The sequence below is a fragment of the Nycticebus coucang genome, chromosome 18, assembly GCF_027406575.1.
Source record: "Nycticebus coucang isolate mNycCou1 chromosome 18, mNycCou1.pri, whole genome shotgun sequence".
Lineage (NCBI taxonomy): Eukaryota > Metazoa > Chordata > Mammalia > Primates > Lorisidae > Nycticebus > Nycticebus coucang.
Window position 1 is genome coordinate 31,268,893 of NC_069797.1, and position 24,240 is coordinate 31,293,132.

The 24,240-nt window shown below is 38.9% G+C and overlaps 1 protein-coding gene and 1 non-coding gene across 6 annotated transcripts in view; one reads left to right on the forward strand and one right to left on the reverse strand.

Annotated features, from left to right (window-relative positions):
- The window catches only part of SSH2 (slingshot protein phosphatase 2), a 294,781-nt gene that overhangs the window by 47,344 nt on the left and 223,197 nt on the right, over positions 1–24,240 (forward strand). The window lies entirely within an intron of this gene.
- Positions 10,445–10,548, reverse strand: LOC128571492 (small nucleolar RNA U13). The gene has a single exon (XR_008375898.1). It is a non-coding gene; the product is annotated as a small nucleolar RNA U13 (small nucleolar RNA).

The window sequence follows — 24,240 nt, forward strand, 5'->3', positions numbered from 1 at the left end:
TTTACTTTGCATTCATTCATATGGATCTTGTCCCAGAGAGTTGCCCAATTTCCAAGTTATTGTCCATGCTATTACACTAAGTTTCATACATGAAACTCCAACTCTGTTTCCTTGGCAGTTTTGCCTGATTCTTTCTAAATCTCTTTCCAACCAGCCCATGGGACATGAAGACTTCCTAATCCTGGGCTTCATGATTTTAAGCTTTTTCATACGTGTTTCTGTCAGTTTCCATAGTGAAGTCAAGTCAGCACCATTTCTTTCATTATCTTTCTATATGCTAATCTATAAAAACTATTCTGTGTTTTATATGATCATCTTAGTTTTTATAAAAGGAAAGAAATGTTTTCATCATATTAAATTACATTTAAAGAAGCTGAAAACACTTCTTTCTTTCCCCTAACCTGCACTGCAGATGACCTATTAAAAGTTGGTCTAGACTAGGCTAGGAGTGGTGGCTCACACCTATAATTCCAGCACTGAGAGGCTGGGGCAGGAGGATCACTTGAGCTCAGAGTTTGAGAGCAGCCTGGGCAACAAAGACCCTATCTCTTTACAAAAAAAAAAGTACGAAAGAAAAGAAAAAATTTAGCTGGGCATGGTGGCATGAGCTCACAGGTTCGAGACCAGCCTCGAATTGTTGTGGTGGGCCCCTATAGCCACAGCTACTCAGGAGGCTGAGGCAAGAGGATTGCTTGAGCCCAAGAATTTGAGGTTGCTATGAGTTATGACACTGTGGGACTGTACCAAGGGCGACAAAGTGAGACTCTGTCTCAAAAAAAAAAAACCAGGACTTGCCCTGAGGCTATTCAAGGTTTAAATATATTATCCAGTGAGTTAATGTATTACTGATTATAAACTTGGCTTATAAATAATTCTCAAAAATGGACATTTCCGTATAGGGTGGGAATAGGAAGACTGGGTGAGGATTGAAGGACAATTTAGGATCCAAATTTGGTTTTGGCCTAGGAAAATGGCAGTGGTTTTTATTTGTTTACTTATTTATTTTATTATTATTTTTTTTTTAGAGAAAGAGTCTTACTTTATTGCTCTCGGTACAGTGCTGTGGCGTCACAGCTCACAGCAACCTCCAATTCTTGGGCTTAGGTGATTTTCTTGCTTCAGTCTCCCAAGCAGCTGGGACTACAGGTGCCTGCCACAACGCTCGGCTATTTTTTGTTGCAGTTTGGCCGGGGCCGTGTTCAAACCTGCCACTCTCAGTATATAGGGCCAGCACCCTACCCACTAAGCCACAGGTGTCGCCCAGGCAGTGGTTTTTAGTAGATGCTTCCTTGTTTATTTTTCAGTATCATGTAACCAATACATCCTTAATAATAATAAGGGCTCTCCCTTAGAATGCCTACTGTGCCTAGTAGCACTTTGAGAAGAAATCTGTAAAACTTTAATGAAAGCAATGAAAGAAATAAAAGAAATCCTTAGCAGATAGAGATCTATGTATGCTCCTTAAAAGGAATACCTAATATTGCAAAAAATCCCACTTCTAATTTCTATGTAGACTTCAGTGCAATTCCAATTTGAATCCCAAAAGGTTTTCTCTTGGAACTTGATAAGACGATTCTAAAATTCATGTGGAAAAGAAAATGCTCAAGAATTGTAAGATATTTTTAAAATAAGTCATAAAACACAAAAGTCTTGAGAGGAAGATTACTAACTTTGACTCTATCAAAATGTAAATGTTAGTATAATAAATTACTCCATAATTACATTAGACAAAAAGCAATAATTGGGAAATACTTGCTTTATATATAGCAGATGCTTTGTATTCAGGATATATAAAGAACTTATAAATAATAAGAAACATACTTAATAGAAAAATTCATAAAAGAGGGAATAAAAATGGCCTAGAAAATAATTGGCTCATTAGTAATTAGGGAAAATAAAACAACAAGGTAATTTTTTTACTAGTTGGGTTAGGAAAATATTTAATGTGATAGATCTGATATGATAAGGGGAAAGAGGTATTGTCATAAACTGTTTATTTGGAAATTTCTATTTAAATTTTAAATGGCTGTACCTTATGACTCAGCAGTTCCTCTCGGTATCTAGCCTAGAAAAACATTCTTAGATGTGATACAAACATAATGTTGTAAAGACAATCACTGTAGCATTGTTTGTAATGTAAAACAAGACAAAACCAATCCAAAAACAACCTAAATATCTATTAATAGTAAATGTTTAAATAAGCTCTGAAACATTATGCAGTGCTTAAGAAGAATGGGATAAAGCGCTTCCAAATGTATTGATAAAGAAAGCAAAATACAGAGCAGTATGTACAGTATAAAGCTACTTCTATAAAAACATTTTTGTAGCTGCATAAACATACTTATGTAAAAATCTGACTAATAGGTATAGTTAGTCATTGCAAGAGACTGCACCTGAGTTTGTGGTTTAAGGGAACTTGAAGTTTTATTAGTGTATTAGTAATTTTATGTGACAATATGGTATTATTTGATTTGTTTAAAATAAACTAAATTTTAAAAAGTATGGTGATAGTAAATTTTGATTGGAAAAAAGCATAAAACACTTTGTACAGTGTGAACTCATATTTTCTTAATATATACATTTTTAAGTGTGTTTATCTAGGACATCATATATAAAAATAAGAAATCTTTCGGAATGGTAGAATTAAGGATGTTTTTTTTTTTTTTTATTTATGGGGATTCATTGAGGGTACAATAAGCCAGGTTACACTGATTGCAATTGTTAGGTAAAGTCTCTTGCAATCATGTCTTGCCCCCATAAAGTGTGACACACACCAAGGCCCCGCCCCCTCCCTCCGTCCCTCTTTCTGCTCCCCCCCCATAACCTTAATTGTCATTAATTGTCCTCATATCAAAATTGAGTACATAGGATTCATGCTTCTCCATTCTTGTGATGCTTTACTAAGAATAATGTCTTCCACTTCCATCCAGGTTAATACGAAGGACATAAAGTCTCCATTTTTTTTAATAGCTGAATAGTATTCCAATTAAGGATGATTTTTAATACTTGATGTGTTATTTATGCTTATGTACATACTTTCTTTTCTTTTCCTTTGAGACAGAGTCTCACTATGTTGCCCTTAGTAGAATGCTGTGGTGTTGCAGCTCACAGCATCCTCAAACTCTTGGGCTTAAGCTATTCTCTTGCCTCAGCTTCCAAGTAGCTGGGACTATAGGAGCCTGCAACAATGCCCAGCTATTTTTTTGTTGCGGTAGTCATTGTTGTTTAGCAGACCCAGGCCCGTTCGAACCCCCCTGCCTTCGTGTATGGGGCTAGCACCCTAACCACTGAGCTATGGTTGCTGGGCTTACACTTATGTATTTTTAACTTTTTTTTTTTTAGAGACAGAATCTCACTTTGTCATCCTCAGTAGAGTGCTGTGGCGTCACAGCTCACAGCAACCTCCAGCTGTTGGGCTTAGGTGAATCTCTTGCCTCAGCCTCCCAAGTAGCTGGGACTACAGGTGCCTGCCGCAACGCCCAGATATTTTTTTTATTGCAATTTGGCTGGGTCTGGGTTTGAACCTGCCACCCTTGGTACATGGGGCTGGCGCCCTACTCATTGAGCCACAGGCACTGCCCATTTTTCCTTAACAGTAAACATATTTGTATAACAGAGGCAGTTTTTCAAGGGAAAAATAAAGGGATCTTTTGATGTTGAACCTCTTTAAAAATCACCCAAATATTGATGTCTAAGTTTCCATGAAAGTTACTCTTAAAGGATACTAAAACTTTAATAGATATTAAAACTGTAATATCTGGGGGCGGTGCCTGTGGCTCAGCGGGTAGGGCGCCGGCCCCATATGCCGAGGGTGGTGGGTTCAAGCCCAGCCCCAGCCAAACTGCAACAAAAAAATAGCCGGGCGTTGTGGCGGGCGCCTGTGGTCCCAGCTGCTCGGGAGGCTGAGGCAGGAGAATCGCCTAAGCCCAAGAGTTGGAGGTTGCTGTGAGCTGTGTGATGCCATGGAACTCTACTGAGGGCGATAAGGTGAGACTCTGTCTCTACAAAAAAAAAAAAAACAAAAAACTGTAATATCTGGGCAGTGCCTGTGGCTCAGTGAGTAGGGCGCTGGCCCCATATGCCGAGGGTGGCAGGTTCAAACCCAGCCCCTGCCAAACTGCAATAAAAAAAAAAAAATAGCCCGGCGTTGTGGCGGGGGCCTGTAGTCCCAGCTACTCAGGAGGCTGAGGCAAGAGAATCGTGTAAGCCCAAGAGTTAGAGGTTGCTGTGAGCCGTGTGACGCCATGGCACTCTACCTGAGGGCGGTACAGTGAGACTCTGTCTCTACAAAAAAACAAACAAACTGTAATATCTATTGATATAAGTTTGGAGGGTGGTGGTAACCCATATATGGACATAGGTTTTCATTTTAGGAAGCTGTAGAATTAGAATTTAATCCACTTTAATACTATGAAAGGCATTGTTACATTTTCTCTTAATGAATTCATTTCCTATTAGCAATTTAACATGTCAAATGGAGTACTTAGATTATTTCTGAAAATGTCAATAGAGCTGGATGCTGTGGTACATGCTTATAGTCGCAGTTACTAAGGAGGCTCAGGTGGAAGGATCACTTGAGTCTAAAAGTTCCAAGGCTGTAGTGCTGGGATGGTGCCTGTGAATAGCCACTGTACTCTAACCTAGGCAACATAGTAAGATCCTCTCTTAGAAAAAAGAAAAAAAGAAAATATTGTCAATAGAAATTACTGGTATGGCGCGTGTAGCACAATGGTTATGCTACATACATACACCAAGGGTGGTGGTTTCGAATCTAGCCTGGGCCAGCTAAACAACAATGACAGCTGCAACAAAGAATAGCTGGGCGTTGTGGCGGGCGCCTGTAGTCCCAGCTACTTGGGAGGCTGACGCAAGAGAATTGCTTAAGCCCCAGAGTTTGAGGTGGCTGTGAGCTGTGAAGCCACAGCACTCTACCCAGGGTGACAGCTTGAAACTCTGTCTCAAAAAAAAAAAAAAGAAAAGAAAAAGAAATTACTGTGGAGTCTTCCCTCAAGTTTGTGGTAATTCTTCTCTCAAGAGTATAAATTGGGGCTGTGCCTGTGGCTCAGTGGGTAGGGCGCTGGCCCCACATACCGAGGGTGGCAGGTTCAAACCTAGCTCTAACCAAACTGCAACAAAAAAATAGCCGGGTGTTGTGACGGGCGAGGCTGAAGCAAGAGAATTGCCTAAGCCCAGGAGTTGGAGGTTGCTGTGAGCTGTGTAATGCCACGGCACTCTACCAAGGGTGATAAAGTAAGACTCTGTCTCTACAAAACAAAACAAAACAAAACAAAGAGTGTAAATTGTAGGCTCCGCGCCCATAACTCAGTGAGTAGGGCTCTAGCCACATACACTGAGGCTGGTGGTTCGAGCCTGGCTGGGCCTTCTAAACAATGACAACTGCAACCTAAAAATAGTCAGGTATTGTGGTGAGTTCCTGTAGTCCCAGCTATTTGGGAGGATGAGGCAAGAGAATCACTTAAGCCCAAGAGTTTGAGGTTGCTGTGAGCTGTGATATCACAGCACTCTACGAGGGTGACACAATGAGACTCTGTCTCAAAAAAAAAAAAAGTGTAAATTGCCTTTAATGTTTGCAGTGTATTCTTAAGGAGAAAATGAAGATATTTTACTTACTTAACCATAAGTTTCATGTAATTCAGAGAGTGCACATGCTTCTAAAGGCAAGTGAGAAGTGTTTTTTCTGGCTGACAGCAATCAATTCCTTGATTATGAACAGAGGTGAATGTCCTGCAAGTCAATTCAATTTATTTCTGACACTAACTACCCATAGTTCACAGGTTTAAGGGCTCAATTCCACAGATCGCCCTCATTTCAGACATCAGCACCAAGTATCAAGTCCTCACGTAACCACCATTTCTGTTGGAAGCTCCATGCCCTCTTTCAAATATGCTACCTTCCCAGCACCTTGATGTGTTCACCAACCGGGAAGCTCTCTGAACTCCTAAACTTAAGGATTTTTTTTTATTGAGGTTTCATTAGCTAGGCATAATTGATCAAATCATTGGCCATCAGTAATTAACCTGATCTCCAGCCCCTCTACTTACCCAATCCCAGGCTGAAAGTTCCAAGCTTCTTTTTTTAAAAAAAAAATTTTGGATTAGTATAAGGGTACATACAATTAGATTACATTGTTTGCGTTTGGTAGGAAATGTTCCACTTATATTTGAGTTCTTCACTCAAGAGGTGTACCATGTACTCCTATGTTGTATCCTTTAGGTGGGAGCTTACTGAGCCCTTGCCTCCCCTTGCCCCCCCCTTCTTGAATTTGTGTTTTTCCTCTCATGTGGGCCTATTGTATACATGGGATGTTTGTTTTTCCATTCCTTTTTTTTAAGAGACAGAGTCTTACTGTGTTACCCTTGGTAGAGTGCCGTGGTGTCACAGCTCACAGCAACCTCCAGCTCTTGGGCTTAGGCGATTCTCTTGCCTCAGCCTCCCGAGTAGCTGGGACAACAGGCACCCACCACAACACCTGGCTATTTTTTTGTTGCAGTTTGGCTGGGGCGGGGTTTGAACCCTCCATCCTTGGTATATAAGGCCAGTGCCCTACTACCTGAGCCACAGGCACTACCCTGTTTTTCCATTCTTGAGATACTTTACTTCAACTCTATCCAGGTAAATACAAAAAATGTAAAATCTCCATCTTTTTTATGGCTGAACAGTATTCCATGGTATACATATACCACAGTTTATTAATCTATTCATGGCTTTATGGGCACTTGGGTTGTTTCTATATCTTTGTGATTGTGAATTGAGCTGTTATAAACATTCGAGTGTGAATTCCTTATGGTAAAATGATTTTTTTCCTTCTGGGTAGATACCTAGTAATGGGATTGTAGGATCAAATGGAAGGTCTACTCTTAGCTCTTTGAGGATTCTCCATACTTTCTTCCAAAAAGGCTGTATTAGTTTGCAATCCCACCAACAGTGTAAAAGTGTTCCCTTCTTCTGCACCCTTACGAGCATCACCTGCAGCTTTGGGACTTTGTCATGCAGGCTATTCTCACTGGGGTTAGGTTGTGTCTCAAGTTGGTTTTGATTTGCATTTCTCTGATGCATAGGGACAAAGAGCCCTTTTTCATGTGTTTCTTGGCTATTCCTCTGTCTTCTTGGGAGAAGGTTCTATTCATTTCTCTTGCCCAGTGATTAATTGGGTTGTTTGCTCTTTTCTTGTTGATTTGCTTGAGTTCTCTGTAGACTCTGGTCATTAGCCTCTTGTCAGATTTGTAACATGAAAATATCTTTTCCCATTCTGAAAGTTGTCAGTTTGCTTACTCATCAAAATTTGGTCCTTCTGGTGACCAGCCTCCATCCTAAAGCTATCTTAAGGGCCAGCTAAGAAATGCTACATTAACTGAACTGCAACCAAAAAATAGCTGGGCGTTGTGGCGGGCGCCTGTAATCCCAGCTGCATGGGAGGCTGAGGCAGGAGAATCGCAGAAGCCCAAGAGCTAGAGGTTGCTGTGAGTCCTGTGACATCATGGTACCCTACTGAAGGCGGTAAAGTGAGACTCCACAAAAAAAAAAAAAAAAAAAAAAAGATGCTCCTATCACCCTTATTGCTCAGGAAAAATCCAAGGATTTAAGGAGGTCTATGACAGGAACTAGGGAAAAGACCATGATACCACAGCAGGAAAGGCCAATCTTTGGTTACTAGGAGTTGAAAGTTAGTGCTTGCTTGGTAGAAAAACAACAGGTTAATGGTGAGCCTTCTTTCATAATTCCCTAAAGGTTGAGTAAGATTTGTTGAAACAAAGAAAAGTGGAAAGCAGCAAAGCCATGGAAGCCAAAGATACTTGAATTCAAGTGTAGGTAAATTAAATACTCTAGACCATAGAACTTCATGGGAAAAAGAGGGAGATGCCAGATTAGAGAGCTAAGTAAGATAGGAGCCAAGTCCTGGAGGGGAGGGCCTTTTATGCCTTGGTGAGAAATTTAGATTTAAACTTTAGCCTATATTTTCAAGTCTTAGATTGCATCAGAATCCCTTGGAAAGTATGAAAAAAACACGAATTAGCCTAGGAATACGCATTTTTACAAGCATCCTCAGACAACTCTGACCCAGGAAACACTGCTTTTAGCAATGAGGAACATAAAAGTTTTTATATAGAGAAATAGGATCAGAATCACAGTTTAGAATGGATCATTGCAGTTGCCAAATCCTAAAACTAACAAAGGTTCAAACTAAGGCAATTGTGGTTAGGATGGAGAGGATGAGATAGATTAGAGAAATATATAAAAAGTAAAATGGTAGAGGCCTGATGATGGACTGTGAGGTGAGGTAGAAGGAGAAGACTAGTTAACTATCAAATATTGTGAGCTTGGTTGGGCTGAGTAGACGGTAAATGCCATTAATAAAAATACAAGAAGTAAAACTTTGGGCAGGAAGATGAGTTCAGTTGTGGACATGTTGAGTGTGTAATCCTGTATAATCCATGCAGATATGTTCCTGTTTGTCAGTAGGATATCCAAGAGGCTTGGGGATGAAAACTTAGATGTAATAAATTTAAAACATGTTGAGTGTATAATCCTGTGGAATATGCATGCAGATATGTTCCTGTTTGTCAGTAGGATATCCAAGAGGCCTGGGGATGAAAACTTAGATGTAAATTTGTAGGCTTTTGTTGAAGCTTTGAGAGAGATGAGATCACTGAAGGAATAGACACAGAGATAGATGCCAAGGACAGAACCCAGGGAACCACTATATTTAAGGGGTAAAAGTAGAAAGGAATATGTGACAATGTGACAAAGAGAATGAAAAGGACCAACCAGAAACCAGTTTGTGGAAGACCAGTGGAGAATAGTATTTGCAAAAAGTTTTAGGAAGAAGTGAATGATCCAGTTTTGTCAAGTACAGCCGAGAAGTTCAATAAGACAAAGGAAAGTGTTACATTTGTTTTGTTTTATTTTGAGACAGAGTGTCACGTAGAGTGCTCTTGTGTCATAGGTCACAGTAACTTCAAACTCTTTGGCTCAAGCGATTCTCTTGCCTCCGCCTCCCAAGTAGCTGGGACTATAGACTCCTGCCAAAACGCCTGGCTGTTTTTAGAGGTGGGGTCTCGGTCTTGCTCAGGCTGGCCTCAAACTCATGAACCCAGGTAATCCACCTGCCTTGGCTTCTCAGCATGCTGGGATTACAGACGTGAGCTACTGCGCCCGGCCTCAAGAAAAGTGTTACGAATTAGTAATGTGGAAGCCACCAGTCACTTTGGCTAGAGCAGTTTCAGTAAAGAAGTGGGACAAAAAAGCCTGATTGTAGTAGGTGGAGGAAAAAATGAACGTGTCAAATTAGAAACAGTAAAATATGGAGTCTTCCTTTTCAGAAGTGTTCCTGATAATGGAGGGAGAAAAAGGATTGTATTTAGATGGAGGAATGCAGAGTCAAATGAAGATTTTTCTGGTTTTAGAGTATACACTAGATTTAAAATGTTTTTATGTTGAGGGAAATGAATCAAAGGGATAGGTGTTGAAGAAGAGACAGAAGATAAAAGTGAGAGAGGGGATAATCGATGAGACCACATCTCCTAAGAGGGTGTCTAGAACATTAAATAAGGAGTTAGTCTGGAACAGGAGCAGGAAAAGAGTTCATTCATCCTCTATGATTTAATATTGATATCCTGTTACGAGTGAACCCTAGCCAACAGGGATGACATTTTCGTAGTTTACTCTTAGGAGAACTTAAAATATCTCTAATGTGGTGGCACCTGTGGCTCAGTGGGTAGGACACCAGCCCCACATTCTGAGGGTGGTGGGTTTGAACCCAGCCTTGGCCAAACTGCAACAAAAAAAATAGCCAGGCGTTGTGGTGGGCACCTATAGTCCCAGCTACGAGGGAGGCTGAAGCAAGAGAATCGCCTAAGCCCAGGAGTTGGAGGTTGCTGTGAGCTGTGATTCCACGATACTCTACTGAGAGCGATAAGGTGAGACTCTTGTCTCTTAAAAAAACAAACAAACAAACAAAAAACTCTAATGTATAGTTTTTTCAATCTGTTGTATATAAGCAAAAAATTTCTACACATGTATTTGGCATAACTAATATTCGGGTATTATAGTATATCTTGTATAGTCAACTCTAATCTGTTTCCTTGACTGCTGTAGAGGGTAGCTAAAACCTTTCTGAAAAATAATAGGAAAATATGTTTTCTGTTTCTTTTCAAATTCATCCTTTCTTCTTTGTCTTCAATACACAGTGGGTACCCAATAAAATAACATCTAACATAGGATTTGGCATATGTTTGAATTATAAAGATATGCACAAAATATAAAAAGTATTCATCATTTAAGATTTATATTCCTTGAATTTATTAACTCTATGAATTAATGCCAAATTAAATTTTTAATAGGTATCTTTTTTTGTTGTACCAGAATTCAGCTTGTCACTAGGCTTAAGAATTATTTTTCTTTTTTCTTTTCTTTCTTTTTCAGTGTTTAGACAAGTAATCTGCCAATATTGTAACAAAGTTTGAGGGAGGCACATCTCATGCAATAGCACGAAAATGTAGTCATCATGCTTATGAAACACAAAAGGATCCTAGGCATAGGAATTTAATTTGGCCATTAAAAAAATTAAATTATCTTTGATGATGATTTGGTAGACTTCCAGCTGGGAACATATTTATTAAAAAGCTTGTATTGTAAAGGTCTATACGAGAATAGAATGCTATCTTGAATATGTAATGGATGAAGAAAAGTTCCAGGATACCATCTTAAGGCCAATTATAAATCCTTGTTGATTTCAAGTTTGTTGGATTCATTTGCTGGTGATGGGAGTGGGAAAAAGAAACATGCACATCAAAATGAAAAAGGCTGTGAACTTTTTAAAGGTTTTTGATAAGTATGTGTAAGTGGTTTCTGGAAAGATACTAGTTTATACTTCCATCAGTAATAGTAATGAATATGCCCTAACATCATTTTGTAAGTATTAAAAATTACATTCTCAGGCCAGGCGCAGTGGCTCACACCTGTAATCCCAGCACTCTGGGAAGCTGAGGTGGGTGGCTTGCTTGAGCTCATGAGTTCGAGGCCAGCCTAGTAAGAGCGAGACCCTGTTTCTAAAAAATAGCTGGGCGTTGTGGTGGGCGCCTGTTGTCAGTCCCACCTACTTGGGAGGCTGAGGCAAGAGAATTATTTGAGCCCAAGAGTTTGAGGTTGCCGTGAGCTGTGATGCCATGGCAGTCTACCAGGGCAAGAAAGTGAGACTCTTGTCTCAGGAAAAAAAAAAAGACTTCTGAACTGAGTCAGGAATCCTGAGGACTAGCCCTGGCACCATTGGTAATTGGCTTTGTAATCTTGAGCAAATCACTTATCTCTGTGTTTTTATAAAATGTCTCACAGAAAGAATATAATATGGAAGTATTACTCAAATATTTGAGGTAATATTATTAGGGAGAATAAAAATCCTTGGCCTTTGAGATTTGGGATGGTAGAGAAATAACTTCTTTGATTAAATAAATTCAACATGTACTATTAGAGAAAGCAGCACAGTGTGAAGCAAGAGTCAGAACTCATTTGCCTACCAGAGCCAGGCAGGTAACATGACTATATGAATTAGGCCTGTAAGACTTAGAAAATGGAGGTTGCTGTGAGCTATGATGCGTCGGCACTCTACTGAGGGTGATTAAGTGAGATGCTGTCTCTACCAAAAAAAAAATAAATAAATAACTTTCTTTCATATATTCATAAACTTTTCTGGAAACTAGTCATTATTTTGAACTTTTTAAAGTGGATATGGGTATGGAAAGTGGAAGAAACTAAACCAAATTCTACATTTTCCAAAAACTTTTCCTAGAGTCTTGTTTATTATAAATCAATTACTCTCTGGTAACAATTTCTGTTCTTGTCCATAATCTCATCAAATAACAGAATGGAAAACAAAAGAGAACTTTCCGTTGGATTGGGATTTCTAATTAATTTATATTTATTCAGGTCCAGTGTCCTATACTAATAGTAGAAGTTGATTGACATTGAAGGCAAAGGTAGGTGATGACAATAAAGTTCAACTTTTGGACAGGCTTGGTGGCTCACACCTTAATCCTAGCACTCTGGGAGACCAATTAGATTGCTTGAGCTCTTGAGTTCAAGACCAGCCTAACAAGAAGAGGATCGCTTGAGCCAGTGTTGAAGGTTGCTGTGAGCTATGATGTCACAGCACTCTATCCAGGGAGACAGCTTGGGACTCTGTCTCAAAAAAATAAAGTTCAACTTTTCTTCTGGATATATGGCTTTGTCCCCGCCCAGGAATGTTTTTGAGCTAGATTTTTATTTAGAAAGTATATCAAAAGCCGTTTTACCCAATTCCGTTTCTTTGGATTTTTTTGGTAATCCATAAGTAACTATGGATATTTTGTTTTGTGTGCATTTTGGCTGGCTTGCTGTTTGATTAACTCTGTAGTTCTAAAACTCATCAAAATTAATTTTTAAAGTTCTTTCTAAAACAAGGCATTTCAGAGTCCTATTATTTTCACTTTACTATGTCAAAGAATACTTTTTAGGCTACCAAGAATATTTACCAGGCAGTGCCTGTGGCTCAAAGAACTAGGCCGCCGGCTCCATATACTAGAGGTAGTGGGTTCAAGCCCGGCCCGGCCAAAAACTGTGAAAAAAAAGTGTCAAATATGTTAAAACATATGGAAAGAATGCCTCAAAAATAGGCTATCAATAAAAAAAAAAAAGGAATGGAAGAATATTTACCTACTACTGTAAGCCCTCCTGTACCCATATCACCATGTTAAAAGAATATTGGCTCCCCTACTTTCTTTAGTTGTTGTTCCTGTACCCACCTAACCTTTTATAAATATCATTAAACTTCTGTAGGGGAAATTTCTTTCTTTTTTAAATGTAGGTGCTACGTATAGGCCTATATGCTGATTTTTTGTTATTATTATTATTATTATATTGTTTCTTGGATGAGAGCTAAGAATTCATGCTAATGTTGTACTGTGCTGTTATAACCAGTGGGTACTAAAAGCCCCCAATTTGATAATATGCTAAAAGAAACATAAAGCTGCTGTAAGTACTCTGTTTTCGAAAATTAGAGATGAAATTAGTTTAAAACCAACATATACATAATACAAAAAAATAATTTTACCTTTCCATAATGTCAGTAACCAAAGAGCAAGTATAATGTCTGTGTACCACCACTTGCTTTCTATCAGTGTTTTTCTGTTTAAAAAAATTAGTAAGAGCCAGGCATGGTGATTCATGCCTGTAAATCCTAGTACTTTGGGAGACTTGAGGCTGGAGGATCTTGTGAAGCCAAGAGTTTGAGACCAGCCTGGGCAAAATAGTAAGACCTTATTTCTTGTTTTCTTTTTTTTTTTTTTGAGAAAGAGTCTCATTTTATCGCCCTTGGTAGAGTGCTGTGGCATCACAGCTCACAGCAATCTCCAACTCCAGGGTGTGTAAGACCCTATTTCTAAAAAGATTATTTTAAACTAGGAAAAATCAATAGGCCTGTTAAAGGATTTGGCTGAAATCCTTTCCTATGTTTTACTTAGCAAAGTAATTCATTTTAATGTGCTACAATTTAACTATTCACTTGTTGAACATTTGAGCTGTAATATATATTTTATATATTTTTTAAATATATGATATATATCTTATATATGAGATATATAAAATTCTGTAGGGAACATTTTGTGCATAAATGTTTAAACAACATACACATCTCATTATTTCTTTAAAATAAATACTGTAATATACTAAGTCCAAGGTGATGAATATCTTTAAGACTTTTGATATGCTGTCATACTTTTCAGAAAAAAATGTACCATTTTTAACTCTTAGCCATTAGTGTGTGAGTTCCTTTTCTTTCTTCTTAGCTTTGGAAGCATTTGTAGTGTCGTATCTTTTCCAATCTGAAAGAGGAAAATTATAGCTTGTTTTTTGAATTTTTGATTAGCTAATTAAGGAGGACATGTTTGTTTTCTGATTTCTTTTTTCTTTTTTTTTGAGACAGAGCCTCAAGCTGTCACCCTGGGTAGAGTGCCGTGGTGTCATAGCTCACAGCAACCTCCAACTCTTGGGCTCAAGCAAGCAATCCCTTGTCTCAGTTTTTCTATTTTTAGTAGAGAAGGGTCTTGCTTTCACTCAGGCTGATCTTGAACTTCTGAGCTGAAGCAATGTATCTGCCTTGGCTGGTAGATGTGGATTACAGGCATGAGCCACTGCACCTAGCCCATTTTCTGATTTCCTTTTAAAAAATCAAATGAATCAGAAATACTAATGTAGATAGGCAGAACAATATATCTTTATTCTACCATAGCATGAAAAAAAATTGCCTATTAATGGCTATAAGAGAATATATTTTCAAATCTTCCTATCTTGAGAGACTGGATATAAACTTTCAAATCTGCTACGAATATCTCAAGCTCTACCAGTGTTCAGTGGGATATTAACATTCTGTGTTCATTGTACCAGAACATAAATTAGCTAGTTCTTTGAAAACACTGGAACACAAATGGAGAATTCAACAGCCACACTTCAGTGATTTGCTCACAATCCACCAATGGGCAAAATGCAGGCAGGACTACCAGCTGCTCTGCATCTGCAAACATTTGTGCAGAACTAATTTTAATAGCAGATGGGGGGGGGGATAGAAAGAACTACAGCCTCCACTCTGAGAAAGTTGAAAGTTGGACCTATCCCATGACTTCTCAGATGCCCCAGAAACCTATTAACCAGAGTTCCATTCCTAAAATACCATATTTTGTTTCACTCTCCACTATTGTTAGAGAAATTTCTGGTGGAAAGATTTGAGAAGCACTGCCCAGGACTGCTGTATGTAACTGTAAATTAAGCCTATGTCTAATATTGAGCAATTAAAATGTAAGTTTTAATTGCTGGGGAGGACAACAGATTAATAAATATGTAGAGAAGATGAGATGCTTTAGACTCCCACAGCTAATTTCTTGATCTACCTCTACGACTGCAAGCAGGTAACTTGACTTTATTGGCTTCCAAAACAAAAGTCTGAAAAAGTAGATTTAGCACTCTTTAAAATCACCCTTCTTGAAGTGAAATATTAAGTACTGAAATGAAGAAAAAATAGGGAGTCAGAAATCAGAATGTAATCTAATTCCCCATATAAATTAGGGTTTGCTAGTGGTCCTTGCTAAAACACAGATTATCAAAAGGAGACCCATTATTAAAATCCTTCCACAGTCAAACACTCCTGGTTTTATTTTATTCATGAAAATAAATGACAGAGGAAAATATAATTGGCAACTTAATGCAGAAAAATTTCAATTACACTTAAAGTCTCCCTTAATGTTGACAACCCACCAACTGAAGTATAACAAGAAAGCACTGTCCTCACTAACGCAGGTCTAAGTAGAAGCGTAAAAATTCAAAACACTGTGTAAGAGAAAGGTAAAATCTCTGAAGAGAAGCACTCAGTCATCTGAATTTCTCCTATAATTTGATGAAAATCAGCATCATTGTTAATCTCTAGCCATCTCAGAAACTTCTCAGCTGGACACTCTTAAAATTATCTGTTGCCTTCTTTTTTTTTTTTGAGACAGAGTCTCACTTTTTCACCCTTGGTAGTGTGCTGTGGCATGATAGCTCACAACAACCTCAAACTCTTGGGTTCAAGCGATTCTCTTGCCTCAGCCTCCCGAGTAGCTAGACTACAGGAGCCCACCACAACACCAGGCTATTTTTTTTTTTTAGAGACAAGTTCTCATTCTGGCGCAGGCTGGTCCCAAACTCCTAAGCTCAGGCAATCCACCCACCTCGGCCTCCCAGAATGCCATCTATTGCTTTTCATTAACTACTTCCACGCTATCTTCCCCATTCTCTCCTTCAACACCATCTTCCTTCTCCAAGCCTCCTGTGTTTTTTCTCTCCCAATTTTGCATAAACCTCATGAAGTTCTCTTCTTGATTTTCTTTAAACTTTGTATCTTGAGATAATTTTAGAAAAATTTATGCTCCAAACTTTGAGAAAATACACGTATTATTGATGCATCTCCCCTTCCCCCTACGTTCCAATGAACAGTTTTAGAGAGAAGAAATAGTTTTGAACCCACCAGCCCCGGTGTATGTGGCCAGCACCCTAACCACTGGACTACGGGCACCAAGCCCAAACAAATCAACTTTTTAAACTATTCTATTATACGTGAACTAGTTCCATGAAATTTCAAAAGACATGTTCTTGACCTCGTACTGGATAAAATAAAAACCAAACAACATCTATCTAAAAATTCTGAAAAAGTCCATTCAGAATTCCAAACCATTTCAAGTTATTCTTAGCATGATATCCTAGGGAAATGCCTGGGTCATTTGAGGCTTTACTCTCTTTCATTAAAGACTAGGTTCTTGCTTTTTAGGAAAAAAAATCATGTAAAATTCAACTGGATATGAACTCTCCTAAAGTCCCATTCCTTCTTACATTTATCTTCTTTCTTATAATTACATTTGTGCTCATCCATCAAATCTGGTTCTTTCTGAGACTTGCTTACTGCTGAATAGCTAAATAAATTCTTTTGTTGTAATTTGGTTATTTAATGTTTTATTTAATTTTTAAAATTAGGCACAATATTCACAGGGTCAAAAGGAAAAAACTTACAGTGGCATCACCCATAGCTCAGTGGGTAGGGCACTGGCCACATACACCCAGGCTGGTGGGTTTGAACCCAGCCTGGGCCAGCTAAATCAATGACAACTGCAAAAAAGAAAAAGTAGCTGGGCATTGTGGTGGGCACCTGTAGTTCCAGCTACTTGGGAGGCTGAGGCAAGAGAATCATTTAAACCCAAGACTTTGAGGTTGCTATAAGCTGTGATGCCGTGGCACTCTACCCAGGGCAAAAGCTTGAGACTCTGTGTCGGGATGGGGGGGGAAGGATATATAGTGAAGTCTTCCTCTTACCTTTGTCCTCTGGCCCTCCAGTTCTCTTCACAACATTAATAACTATGTTATTCATTTTCTGCGTCTCTTTCCCTAAGCATTCTATGCATAGATGTGTAAGTGTGTGTGCGTGCATGCATTTCCCCTCTCTTACACTAATGCTAGCATACTATATGCAATATTCTATCCCTTCTTTTCTTTTTTTTTTTTTAATTTTTTTTTTACTGTTGCAGTTTGACCAGGGCTGGGTTTGAACTCACCATCCTCAGTATATGGGGCCAGCACCCCACTCACCGAGCCACAAGCACCACCCTATCCCTTCTTTTCATTTGTCTGACTTCAAAATATATCCAAATTAGCACGTGAAAAACTTCCTTCTTTTATTTATTCCTAGATACGATTTTTTTTTTTTTTTTTTTGAGATAGAGTTTCACTCTTTTGCCCAGGCTAAATGCCATGGTATCAGCCTAGCTTATAACAACCTCAAACTCCTGGATTTAAGCGATCCTGCCTGAGCCTCTCAAGTGTCCAGACTACAAGCATCTACCACATACTCAGCTAATTTTTCTGTTTTTAGTACAGATATGTTCTTGCTCTTGTTCAGACTGGTCTCGAATTCGTGAGCTTGAGGGATCCTCCTCCCTTAGCCTTCCACAGTGCTAGAATTACAGGCGTGAGTCACTGTGCCTGGCTTGGAATAGTTTTATTTTTAATAGATGTAACTAAAACAAAACCTGAAAAAAAAAAAATGGTACTGACAAATGTTCCATGCAAGAAGTTCATTCCTAAGCACCAGGTTTCTCTTTAGGATCAGGCCAGTGATTATCATAAACTCCTGTGCTTTAGGATCTATTTCTGTTGCCCATGAAAAGAGTTCTGGTTTTAACCTCTGTAGAGATTGACACAGACTGATTTCTTTAGGAGACCTTCCTATACCTTGCCTCTGTTCCTGAGAAAAAGCCACTGTCAGAATCAGCTTATCTTTCTCTGTGAAGTTGGAGGAACTCCTTTCTTAGCGATTAATCAGGTCTTATTCACAAGGGTCTCTGCTAATCCTCTGGCCTGGGCAGGGTGCCTCTTCCCTATGGTTTATGAGTTCCCAATCCTTCGTCCTTCCTTGATGCTCTCCCATTTTGCATCTGTAGTCTCCTTGCTTTTATTAGTTGGGGCTAAATTCTTGTCCTGGCTCTTCCTTTTGGCATAAAGTTTAGGGACCCAAGATGGTTTTCCCTTTGGCTTCTATAAGAAACCTGGGAAGCTACAGTGGCCCCAATGGAAAAACTCTGGAGATGAAACTATGAGATCTTAGAAGCCAAGCTAACTTGAGGCAAAGGACACTGCAAGGGGGTAGCCCTATACCTATCTCTGGACCCTTACCTCAAATTTGAGCTTTAACTCACCACAAAGCTGTTCTTTATGGCATGTTTGGCTTGGATTTTAGGCAATCAGCACTCTTGGTTGTAGGAGGCAGTTCTTAATCATTGAAGCCCTTAAATTTCTGAGATCCCTATTTAGTTTGGGGGAGTTTCTCACCACACTGTCTCTTATGATCTCTCCCAATTACAATTGAGTAGGTAAGACTCCTTAGTATTGACTATCCTTCTGGATACAGCAAAGGTAGGGCCTACTTCTCCTTATGGAATCTCTGGCCCTTGAATAATTCTAAAGTTCATCTCCTAAATCCTTTTTCTAAGGTGGAAACTAACTTTAAAAAATTCCCTATTTCTTTGATGAACTCTTTTTCTAGATACTCCTCTGTTCTCTGGCTCTGGGACATTGTTATTTCATGGCTAGAACCTTTTGAGACACTTGTTCTCCCATCTCTTTGTTTATTTCTTGGCATTGCTCAACTTGTAGTCAGCCCTGGGCTGCTGCTTTTAGCCCTCTATAAAGTCCCATTTTCCCAGGTTATTTCTAGATGTTGATGAGAGGGGCTGAGAATCTATTTTTCCTCCCCGTTCAGAGGAGGGGGGAGGATTTTACAGGCCCTTGACCAATAATATAATAGAGACTCTTCTAAGAATTCTATGGTGGGGACTGATTTTCTATGATCACCCTGTGTTCTACTTGCATGAGGGTTTCCCCCAAGGAACATGGCAGCCTTACTATGGTGTGAGCCCCTGAAATATGGGTGACTGAGGAGAAAAAGTAAGACGAGGGCAGAAGCTGTAATTGGGCTTCTCTCACCTTTAAACAATTTTAAAGATTCAATTATCTTGAGAAGTAGGCCCTACTTCTGCTGTACCCAAAATCGAATGAGTTTTTAGTACATGTCAAGGTTTTGGATCAGGGAAAGAGAGCCCTAGAGAGGTATTCAGCAGTGTTCCCCTTAGATGGTTTTAATGGTTGATGTAACTGTTTCTCCAAAGAAAAGAGAATGAATCTTGAGATTTATAACCTTTCACTCAGATCCTTCTAGGTAGCCTGTCTCATCATAATCCAGTTAGTCAATTAAAATGCAAAAGGACCTTGCTACAGTGTAAGATCTTGTTGTTGGAATGCTATATAGGAATTATTTGCAAATACAAAATCATCACTTTCACTTTAGCACCCTAGTCCTTAATTTTAGGTATCTCTAGCCTTCCTTGCTAATAAACTTAGCTTCTTCACCCAGTACTAGAGCTAAATCTTTCAGTTCTCTGATTTATTAAGGAAGCAATCAGGCTCTTTACTTGCAAGAAAACAGACCTAATCTTTGGTTCTAAGTAAGAACTATTCTTTTCACTGTCATCTGAAACCTGACTTGGTAGTGTCTCAGGATTCTATCTCAGTAACAGCAATCTTTCTGCACTTGTCTTTCTTTGCATGCATTGCCAGACAAATGTCCAAGGGACGCTTTTCTCTTCTTTCTTGCTGTCTAGTCTTCAAATTTCTCTTGCTTTCTAAAGTTCCATAGTTTCTCTAAAATGGCCTTCTTTTTGCTGTTTGAACCCCCATTTTCCAAAGAGGTAATAGCTCTACCTCTTTGCATACTCTACAAAAGGATACAGTGATTATATTACATGATATACACATTAGCATCTCTAAAGCCCAATTTACTTTTATAGCACAGGTTCCAAATCAAGTAACAAAGAATTTTAAAGGTGTTTGTATGGAAGGGTTGGGAGTGTGGTTGTGCTTAAACCACAGATAGCTCTCCGTATATTAGTCTGAGGAGAGAAATAAGGAACTGGAATTCTACAGTTTTAAAGACTATGAAGTACGTAAGTAAATGGGGGTCAATAAGAATTGTGTACTTTTAGCCTACCGAGTGTTAAGCTTGCGGTACCTCCTTGTTTTGCAACCTCATGAAGTTGATAGAACTAATTTTTTAAAAAGCCCTATACAGAACAAGATGGAGATAAGCAGCTAACTTGTTAATAATAGCAGAAGCCTAACCCAAAATGGAAAATAATTGAGTATTTGGTTTGCTTAAGTGGAGACAAAACAACCTCTTTATAGACTATATTTCAATTTTAAGCCACTTAATTAGCAACTAGAGACATAAATCCAAGGATTTCTCTTTTGTATCTTGATATTCCACATCTAGAAGTTCTGAGATGCTGCTGCTAATTTTTGCTTATTCTTTTTGTGGGCTTTTAACCAAGATTCAACACCACCACTGGCTTCTTTGCTTTTACCTGTCTTTATAAACTTGTTTGTTATTTGTTTATTAACTTGTTCTTGCTTTTGTAGATGATTACTTTTCAAAATCTGCCAAGGTACCTATTATGTGTATGTTGCACTTGATAGGTGTTCATTAAATGCAGGTAGTGGCCCTGTAGGTAAACTGAATGATCTTTAGCCTGAGCCATGAGACTGGTAGGTGAGAGAGGTGAGAGATGACTGAGTAGACAAGAGAGAATCTGCCACAAGGAGACAAGACCATGCACAGATTGTAGTTCTAGGCAATTTATCATTAGGTTGAATGAATGTACATATGAATAGTTACTTTTGCATCTCACTGGAGATATATCACTGGAGATACAGCAGTGGCCCTATATATAAAGGGATGACCCATGCTTATGAAAAGTTTAGTACTTTTGTATTACTGGAGATACGTCACTGGACATATAACTTTCCTTTTGGTGGTTTTGCTATCAATTGTTAGTTTATGAATCCAAGCATTAGTTAGGACTAAAGAATATATAATTCAAGATCTACACATAAATTTCTGAATAATCTTTGTATTGCTTATTTCCAATTAATTGACTTTTCTGAACTGGTTTCAAACTCCTCCAGTATAGTCTCCTTTGTGTCCTTATTTCTGATCTAGGAAGGCACTGATTTTTTTTTTAAATTTAATTAATTAATTAATTTATTTATTTTTGGAGACAGTGTCACTTTTATCATCTTTGGTAGAGTGCCGTGTGGTCACAGCTCACAGCAACCTCAAACTCTTGAGCTCAAGCAGTTCTCCGGCTTCAGCCTCCCAAGTAGCTGGGACTACAGGTGCCTGCCACAACACCCCGCTATTTTTAGAGACAGGATCTCGCTCTGTCTCAGGCTGGTCTCAAACCTGTGAGCTCAGGTGATCCACATGCCTTAGCCTCCCATAATGCCAGGATTACAGGCGTGAGTTGTTTTTTTTTGGATATCGTAAATTAAAGACTGTACCAAACTAGCTAAGGTGGGAGGATTACTTAAATCCAGGAGTTCCAGGTTACAGTGAGCTATGGCTGGTCCACTTGCCTAATCAGGAGCAAGACCCTATCTCTACTAAAAATAGAAAAATTAGCCAGGTACAGTGGTGTGTGCCTGTAGTCCCAGACACTTGATAGGCTGAGGGAGGAGGATCCTTGAGCCCAGAATATGAAGTTGTACTGGTTATGATAATGCCAGTGCACACTAGCCTGGGTGACACAGTAAGACTCTTGTCTTGAAAAAATAAATAAATAAAGCAAAATAAAGCAAAACAAAAAACCAAACCCATTCAGATTCATTGAAATATTTGTACTTCTTCTCCTTCAAGGAAAGATTTTTTAGAGTAATTCTGATTTCTTCTTGGTATCGATGATTCTTCCTTAAACTGGTATTAAAAGTTCTTTAGAGTTCTGACAATTGAAATAGTTCATTTTAACTCTCATGGCAAATTATCCACCAGGGAGAGGTTGAATCCCAAGTCATCTATATCCCTTAAAACTAAACCATTTTACAGACTGAATATGAAACTGGATTGTAAAGAATTTCTACTAGTATTCTCTAATTTCCAGGTTGAGTTTAAACTGCTGATGCTTTTTTATCCCTCCAAGCTCTGATATTAAAATAATAGATAAGATTATCATTTAGCACAGCAGCAAATATTTAATTGTGGTGCTTGTAGTAGCTGTCCATCAAGGTGATTTGCATAGAAGCTGGCCTCTTCTGTTGCTTTTATATGCTCAGGAATCTTTTCAAACTCTATGAGTGATAAATTTTATCCAAAAACATTTGCCCATAAAAAGAATTGAGTCCAAACAATTGCAACCCTATGCATGCTATAGAAATAGATATGATTAGAAGATGTGGGCCCTATTCTTTAAGTATACAAAATCTGTTTAGGGATTTAGGATTCTTTCTATTGAAAATACTGAAATATCATATTAAAATGGATAAACTGTGATATTTTTAACATAAGAAGCCCAGAGGCAAGACCGTTATCAAGGTTCTGGTTCTTTCCATCTTTTTTGCTCTACCATCTTTAATATGCTGCTTTTGTCTTTGGGGCTCTACTTTGAAGGTCATAAAGTTATCACAGCTCAAGATATTGTATCTTTGCAAGACTGCATCCAAGGCATAAAAAGGGCAGATTCTTTTGTCAAGTCATCTTTATTGAGGGGGAAAGTCTTTCCCATAAGCCCCCGACCCCCACCCCCCCAACTTGCCCTCAAGTATTGTTGACCAGGATTAGGATATATTGAGGGTGTGTTGGGCTCCAGGGTGGCTAAGCTGGAAAGGCAGGTATTTGGCATTTTTAGTCTGAGCCATGAGACTGGTAGGTGAGAGAGGTGAGAGATGACTGAGTAGACAAGAGAGAATCTGCCACAAGGAGACAAGACCATGCACAGATTGTAGTTCTAGGCAATTTATCATTAGGTTGAATTGTGTACTGTAGGCCAGAGAGGTTGGCAAACTTTTTCTGGTAAGGGCAAGATAGTAAATATTAAGTATTTACTAGTTGTAAATAATAAATATTTTAAGCTTTGCCAGACGCATATGATATCTTTTGCATATTCTTCTTTTTTTTTTAAACAACCCTGTAAAAATGTGAAAACCAAGGCTGGGCCCAGTGGCTCATGACTACCTCAAGAGCTGAAGCAGGAGGATCCCATGAAGCCAAGAGTTCAAAGCTATAATCTGAGCTATGATTACACCACTGTACTCCAGTCTGGGTGACAGAGCGAGACACCATCTTTAAAAAAGAAAGGGGCTCTGCGCCTATAGCTCAGTGGCTAGGGCGCCAGCCACATACACGGGGGCTGGCGGGTTCGAACCCGACCTGGGCCTGCTAAACAACAATGACAACAACAACAACAAAAATAGCCAGGCATTGTGGTGGGTGCCTGTAGTCCCAGCTACTTGGGAGGCTGAGGCAAGCGAATTGCTTAAGCTTAAGAGTTTGAGGTTGCTGTGAGCTGTGATGCCACGGCATTCTGCCAAGGGCAACATAGTGAGATTCTGCCTCAAAAAAAATAAAAAAATAAAAATAAAGAAAGGACGAGAGGGAGGGAGAAGGAAAAAGAAGGAAAAAACCAGGCAATTTGGTGAGCTAAGATAGGAGTATCCTTTGACATCAGGAGTGTGAGACTAGCCTAAGCAACACAGGGAAACCTAGTCTCTACAAAAAAAAAATTAACCAGTCATAGTGGCATGTGTGTGTAGTCCTAGCTACTCAAGAGGCTGAGGTAGGAGAATTGCCTGAGCCCATGAGTTTGAAGCTGCAGCAAGCTATGGTGACACAACTGTACTCTAGCCCGGGCAGCAGACCAAGACCCTGTCTCAAAAAAAAGGAAGGAAGGAAGGGTTTGTGCAAGGAACTGTGGATGCCTAGAAGAAGAAAACATTCAATTTGTCCTGATTTAAACTTTCAAATTGACTCAATCTAATTATTGCTATCCTTCAATATCCATAGATTATATCCTTAATACTAGACAATTAAGTTGCAAATCTGCACTATTGATCACAAAAATGACTATTTAGAATACTGCATTTGGATAAAATTCATATATCAGAAAAAGAAATTCAAACATTTTGCTGCTTCTGCTACTAAGTTTTTAAGATCCTTTTTATATACAAGGTGTATATTATATATAACTATAGTGTAATTTTGTGCTTCTCAATATATTGGTGTAAATATTGGATTCTTTTTTTTTTTTTGGCTGGGGCTGGGTTTGAACCCGCCACCTCCGGCATATG